This window comes from Lygodium microphyllum, chromosome 15 (assembly GCF_053477565.2).
Source record: "Lygodium microphyllum isolate KBCC chromosome 15, Lygodium_microphyllum_v1.1.10, whole genome shotgun sequence".
NCBI classification, from domain to species: Eukaryota; Viridiplantae; Streptophyta; class Polypodiopsida; order Schizaeales; family Lygodiaceae; genus Lygodium; species Lygodium microphyllum.
In genome coordinates this window covers 120,711,430-120,718,841 of record NC_141149.1, presented here as the reverse complement: position 1 = coordinate 120,718,841, position 7,412 = coordinate 120,711,430, and the positions used below count along the sequence as shown (strand labels likewise).

The 7,412-nt window shown below is 40.3% G+C and overlaps 1 long non-coding RNA gene across 4 annotated transcripts; it reads left to right on the top strand.

The window, feature by feature from the left end:
• The first annotated feature begins 4,986 nt into the window (after positions 1 to 4,986).
• Positions 4,987 to 6,807, top strand: LOC148024987 (uncharacterized). 4 transcript variants are annotated; one of them, XR_015693387.1, is made up of 4 exons: positions 4,987 to 5,001; positions 5,230 to 5,296; positions 5,483 to 6,086; positions 6,473 to 6,807. It is a non-coding gene; the product is annotated as an uncharacterized LOC148024987 (long non-coding RNA). The 4 variants fall into 4 exon arrangements; XR_015693385.1 differs by having other exon boundaries at positions 5,226 to 5,296; XR_015693386.1 differs by lacking the exon at positions 4,987 to 5,001 and adding an exon at positions 5,145 to 5,159 and having other exon boundaries at positions 5,226 to 5,296.
• The last annotated feature ends 605 nt before the right edge of the window (positions 6,808 to 7,412 follow it).

Genomic DNA, 7,412 nt, shown 5'->3' with positions numbered 1-7,412 from the left:
ATATCAACATTCTTCTTTAGTGAGTGCAGTATTCCTTCCCTCATCTTCTACTTCCTCTCTCTCTCTCTCTCTCTCTCTCTCTCTCTCTCTCTCTCTCTCTCTCTATCTATCTATCTACTTCACTCCATATTCATGTTTCTCTTCCATTGTGCACTCTCACATTGTCATTGCATTCTTGGTGGTGGTGGGAAAGGAATCTTAATGACTACAATGATTAATCTAGCCTTTCACTTTATTGTTGAATGTGCACTTATAGTGTGGAAAGTTTAATGGGGAAGAATCGCTATTCACTCAGTCACATATTTTTTCTTGACTCAACCATGATGTCACTAACCTGATTTATTGTAGTCAATTCAATAACACCCTGCCATTACACACAAAGAACCTCAAACTGGCCAAGGTTGCAAGTATGCTTGTTGGCCACAAAAACTTGCAAGAAGACTATCTTCTTCACCAAGAAACCATCTCTCAAAACACACAAGAGAGAAGAAGGCACACAAAAGAGTAGAAAATGCTTCCATCCCCACTCTCTTCTTCTTCCTCACTTTCCATTAGATCTTGCAAAGGAGCACAAGAGAGAAAGAAACAAGAACAAGAAATGAGAGTTGTGCCAAAATGAGAGAGGGAGAAATGAAGTGTGAGAGGGGAAGATAAAGGGGAAAGGGATTTGCAACCACCCACCTCCTCAAATCACCGGACAAACTTCTTTATTTTCCTTTCTTGGATTATGAAATGGAAATTGCATACATTGGTTAAGGTCTAAAGACCCTTCAATTTTGAGATAGGACAAAAGGTGTTGACCTTCCTTTTCCTTTAAACATTTTTAAATGTGAGCCTTTGCTACACATACTTTTACATTGCTTCATATAATATGGCTTTTGCATAAAACTTATAAGTACAAAGTTGCCATTTTACAATAGATATTTTCATTATGAGCACATTTTGTACCTTTGTTTGCATAAGTTTTCAAGTTATCATTTCCTCCCATACTAAAATATGAAGCATCGACGATGCGAAAAAATTGAAGAAGAACCACGATCAGCTTAAACTAATCTTCATCTTCATCATTGGTCTTCATTTTCTTCTTGGATCTTTGATTTACAAAGGGAATAACACAAAAAAGAGAAATATACAACTAGGATGTTGAGCCTATGTCAAAAACACCCTAAATAAAATCATACATAACTCAAAAGATAAAGTTTTCTAACAACTTGCAAGCAAGAACAACATCACACTCAACACAGGCTCAAACACAACCACACCATGAAGCTCTAAAAAGCTATCAGAAAAATATATCGCATGCAAGTTCACCCTTGCTAAGGACTTTATAATGGATTTCTCCCACCCATTTTATTTTTTGAAAAGAAAAAGAGAGGTAGATTTTATAGTGACTATATCAAGTTAAAAAACTTGTGTGTGCTAGGATGATAGTATTGGTAAAAGAGGAGTGAATTGAGGAAAAGAAAATATATGCATATGAACCACCCAGAATGCATTTGTTAAAGCTTAATGATTAGGGATTCTTTCATAAATTTTAGATGTCTTTTTGAATTTGGATGTGATGACTACGTGGAGATAAGGAAGAAAAGATGGCATGTTTTTTCTTTTTGTGGACGTCGATGGATGACTGTGGTGCCAAGGAATGAATGGAGATTCCCAATATTTTATCAGATTGGCCAAGGTTGATGCTTAACATGATACACACAGGATTAGGCCGATGCTGGTTCTATATAATATGATGGTGCTATGCTACATGTGCATATGGATCAATGGGAGAAGGGGGCATAACATTGACAACTATGTGTACAAGGGATCATGAAGAGGCACAAACAAAGAAGATAGTAAAAGAGGCATGAGATGGCATAGGTGTTTGATTTGAGGCAAATGTGGAATGGAGCTGCAAATGACATGGAGTAACTTTGAGGTATCATCAACCCAAGGTGGATTGGGATGACATGCAGGAAGGTAGAGGTTGAGAAGGACTATTGGCAAGAATTGGGGGGACTCAATAATGAGGGTTGCAAACTAGCTGGCAAAAGTGGTCAAGGGGTAGGGAGGAGGCGAGAGTGAGGTAGTAGGTGGAGAAAAGGAGATGGAGGTGGTGAATGGTCAACAAATGTAGTAGAAGGCCACAATTGTCTAGTTCTTGAGAGGAGCATGAGAAAGGAGTGTGAAAGATGGTATGGATGGCACCTCATGTGCAAGGCAGCAATACGAAGCTCTTTAATAGCCTCATTGACTTCATCTCCTTCATTCTCCATTAATAGCTCAAGATGATTGTCTTCACCCCTTTCTCTTTTCCTCAAGTTATAGCCAATGAAAATATCATTTCATAGCCAAAATGCAGTGGCAAATCCATCTCTTGCAATCTTCATAGCCACCTCTTTCCTAGGCCAGTGCGCCAAATGAACATCACCCTGCCATTATACACAAAGAACCTTGAATCGTGGCCAAGTAGAGGCTGCAAGTATGTTTGCTGGTCACAACAACCTGCAAGGAGACTCTCTTCTTCACCAAGAAACCATCTCTCAAAACACACAAGAGAAAAGAAGGCACACAAAAGGTTGGGAAATGCTTCCATGATGAGCACATTTTTGCGCATTTATTTGCACAAGTTTTTGAGTTTTAATCAAATCCATTCATGCACATAACATCAACTTGACTTGCCCACACATCAATTTTATAAATACTATCACAAATATCACTCACACTTTTACATTACTCCAACACTCACATAGTGCTACTTTGTCTAGTCCTTGAGCAAGGTCTTCCAAGTGCTTGGAGACTTCATACCATGAATACAAGCTACAAGAGTTTCTTTTTTTAACTTGATTAATGCTTTGTGGAGTGAGAAGTTATAATGAAGAACTGATCTAACTAATTTGTGTTTACAAGCCTTGGATGGCCTCACAATGGATATAAAAGCTTGTCCTTTTCATTTTATGGCTCAAAAGCTCACCTAGGTAAGTTCACTAAAAAAGTGCACTCATTCAATAATGCTTCACCATCAATCAATAGAAATGGGGCCATCACTAAACCTTTCATGTTCAAGTGATCTATCAAATGGGGCCATCGCTAAACCTTTCATGTTTGGGTGATCTATCAAATAAGGGTGCTTGTTGGCTCCCCTAGTGTTTGCTCTAATTAATGACCCACTTCTCCACAATCTTGAATAAAAATGATGCAAGATGGGGTCATTAGAGGATTAACCCTTCCCTGTGGCTTATACATTGCTCTGTTTTTGGCATATGACAATGTGTCCATCGTAGTAGCTAATGAGTGGATGGGCAAGCTTTTGGAGACATATGCTAAGTTCTCAGAGTTGTCAACCTTTAGAGTGAATCATTCCTAAATTGATCTCTTTCTCCACTCATGAAAAGACCCCAAACAATGGATGTTCAATTATGGGCTCAAGCTAATCATGCCAAGAGAAATACTAAGGTATTTGGGAGCTCCTATTGGAGTCAGCATTACTCTAAAGTAGAGATTTTAGTGGTTTTACAACAAGTTTGAAGGTGAATGGAACAAGTGGTCCCCTATCTTTTGCTCATAAGATCACTGTAGCTAAATATATTTTTGACTTCACCCATATTTTGTATAGTTTCTTGATGTGCTTTAGTCTATCTTGATGAAGGAAGATTGAGAAGTTGATTATAAGGTTTTTGTAGGCCTACCAAGACAAAAGCAACCCTCATCAAGTTAATTAGGAATATCTCACTGCTAATAGAGCTTATGGGGGTGTTGGGCTTGCAGCCTTGGTCCACAAATGTAAGATACTTGTCATTGGTCTTGTGAAGAGAATGGAGGTATGTTAGCCCCAACTACATTGCTAAAACATTCTAGATCAATAGCATTCCAATCATGGGATGCGAGAGTGGGTTGCTTGATAAGATGTCATCTCATGTTTTGGCATCTCAAAATTAAAATAGCTCGATGCAACTTTGTTCCAATGCATTGGTTAAAAGCTAGAAGACCTTGTTGATAGATGCTACTTGGAGCATGTAGTATGATAGTGTTGGTGATTCACCCTTGTCTAGGAATCCTATCATCATCAAGATGTGCTCTAGTCTATCCTCGTGGAACAATATTGAGAAGTTGATTAGAAGGTTTATGTGGTCCTACCAATACAAAGGGAACGCTCATCAAGTAAGCTAGGAATATCTCACTATGATGGAGCTAATGGGAGAGTTGGGATTGAAGCCTTTTCCCACAAAGGTAAGGTACTTAGTATTGGTCTCTTGAAGAGAATGGAGATGTGCCAGCCCTGCGCTGCATTGTTAAAATTCTCAATTAGTAGCATACCAATCATGGGATGCAAGTGGGTTGGTGATGATTGGCAGGATGTTATCTCTTGTCGACATTTCAAAATTAAAATTATAGCTCAATCCTATGTTGCTCAGGCATTGGTTAAAGTAAGCAGTCTGTGCTAAGAGATGCTACCTAGAGCATGCAATATAATAGGACTTCTAATTCATCCTTGTCCAAGAGCTATTGCTAATCACTTTTAGTTGAGAAATCCAAAGTGAAGGCGAGAAGCAACTCTGGAGCTATCATCGAGGGGCATAGATTTAATTGGGCCTTCCCCTATTATACATATGGCAATTTGGACCAAATGGAGGAAGGATTTCCCCATGGCCAAAGTCACCTCATGGTGCAAGAGATTGAAATGTTAATTAGGGAAGCTAATGCCATATTTTTAGATGGAGGCTAATGTTTCAAAAGCTTCCCTTCGTATCCTATTTAGCCAAGAGACTCCCAATTTCTCGTCTTTGTCATTCTTGTAAGTGGGTGAAACACTCTTCTAGGATTGCATTCTTGTGCTGCCCCTTCATAGGAAAGTTAGGAAGTGGATCAAAGGAAGCTTCCTTCTTTGCTAAGTGGATGAGGCCAAGCGAAGATTACTCAACCTCGTTTCTGCGGCAACTCTTAAGTTTGTGGAATAGAAGGAACTGAGACGTTCTGTTTCACAATCATGGGAGTCCACTTTATGAATGCATGAAGGTACTTGAAGGGGAGATTTTTTTTGTCCATCCTTAGAATTGCCAAGGCAAAGCCTAATATGGTCTTCAAACTTTTCTTCAAATAATTGAATCCACGTTGCGTCCGAGATGCTGTAATCAATATGAAATCCGCATTTCAAGCTGGGTGGTAGCCTGCAGGTGCAATTCGCCTCTCGGTAGTCATGTAGCTTTCTGTTTTCTTACTGAGCCTGGTGATCGGTGCAGGCAGATGTCAGAAAGCATGAGAAGCTGGACTCGCCTGGTCACGGGTGCCAGGGTGGCAGAGCCTTTTGGCGGTACGATTAAAGGAGCGACACTGCGAGAGAGAGAGAGAGAGAGAGAGAGAGAGACGTCCTATCTGAAAGAAAGAGAGAGAGAGAGACGTCTTACCTGAATAATAGTTGCAGCGATTACTGTGATCGGCCGTTTTTTATTTTTTTGTGTCTGAGGTTTTCTCACTTTTGATAATTTCCTGTGATCAGAGTTAAGTGCCCACACACGCGATCCCTCCTTCCCTCTCTCTGATCTCTCTGATCTCTCTCAGAGGTAGGGAGTTCGACCGGACTTAGGACTCTACTTCAATGATTGATCATCGTCCTCGTCCGCGTCTCCCATATAAATGGAGCCAGTCTGCCTCGACGAGCAGCGTGCAGTTCTACTTGCCATCCGTCCGCCTTCCTCATTCACATATCCTAGTCGCCTTTACCATTCAGCGTGCAGTCTCCCTCGACGAGCAGCATGGCTGCCAAGAGCCGCCTTCTCTTAGTCGTGGCGGCAGCGCTGCTGCTTGCGCTGGTGATGATGCAAGAAGTCGCCCGGGCTGATCATGAGCAGGCCGTAACGGAGCCAACTGGCCACGGCGGACCATACAAGGGGCCTAAGGGTCCTGGCCACAAAGGACCTAAAGGCCCAGGCCCTAAGGGTCCTGGCCCGAAGGGGCCTAAGGGCCCAGAATACAAGGGTCCTAAGGGTCCTGGCCACAAAGGACCTAAAGGCCCAGGCCCTAAGGGTCCTGGCCCGAAGGGCCCTAAAGGGCCGGTTGGCAAAGGCCCTGGACACCCTCCTGGACACCCTCACCCTTGAAAGGTAACTCGCACCTAGCTCTTTGTATATGATTGGCTTTGCATCTTACCTACAGTAGATAAAATTTTTGTGATCATGATGACTTAGTGTGGTGAGAAAGGAAGAGGAATCCTTATTAAGGAGGTATTCATGGGATGTTAAAACATTGTAATTGAAGAAACGACAAATCCGTAATTCAATTTAAAGCTAGGATGAAGGGTAGTTCATTACAACATAGTTGGAGGCACGATAAAAGGTAGTCCAACAAAAGATAGTTCAAGCTACGATAAAGGTTGACAATGCTACTAATGTTCATGGCTTGAAGTTTCTTGGCGATTACTAATTAGTATTGTTTTTTATTTCTCCCCTCTTTCTCATATCAGCGCTAATGGTTTCATGTTTCTTAGCAGGCTTCCATCTACTACTAATCTATGAAATGTTGGAGTGGCGAATTTGAAGAATTTAGTAGCCTGATAATGTTATGGACTTTGATGTACAAATCCATTGCAACTATACTATAGTTCAGCCAAAAGCTCTCGCTTTCTCCACTTCAATACATATGTATCAAATTTTAAGTAAGAAAAGTATATGTTCTATAGAGATAAATATATTATGGGATAAAGCCTCTTTGTATAAAAAAAAAACTCTTGTAACTATGTTGGTAGGGTTACAATTGTATTCAATGGTGTCAATAGCCAAAATCCATTTCCTTTTGCAAATCTAAGAAATTTCACTTCTCGTATAACCCACTTATAATTGTGCTCAATGATGTCGATGACCTCATATTCTGTTTTCTTTGGCAAATTTACCTAACAGCACTTTCACTATTTAAATGGCTTGCAAACTACTTTCAAGAAATTGTTGACAAAGTACATCAATACTTTTTTAGCATGTATGTCATCATGCTTTTAACCCTATTGTACATGGCAATACTCCTCTCAAAAGATATCATAGTAATGATTGCTAAAACAATGGAAACAAAAAAATAATTTAAGAACACGTCTACCACAACTTTATGAGCATAAACAAAATGCAAGTATGTGAATGCAGGGAATAGATATAAAATTGCCTAGCTCACTGAGACAAGGATTGGCCTCACATACTAAAACATGTGTTTGTATTGTTAGGACCATCATGTGCTAGGCTATCACTAGGAGATGGCAGTGTGGATGTGTCTAGGAAATGATACTCAAAAGGGCCCTACACTAATAGACTACCCTAATTAAATGCTGAAGTTGTTGGGAACGATCCTTATACCTAAGATGAAGCATGAGATCAAAGATGAGATGGGATTTGCTCATATTTGAGTTAGCTTGTTCTAGCCTGAAGTAATGATTGTAGTAGAGATGC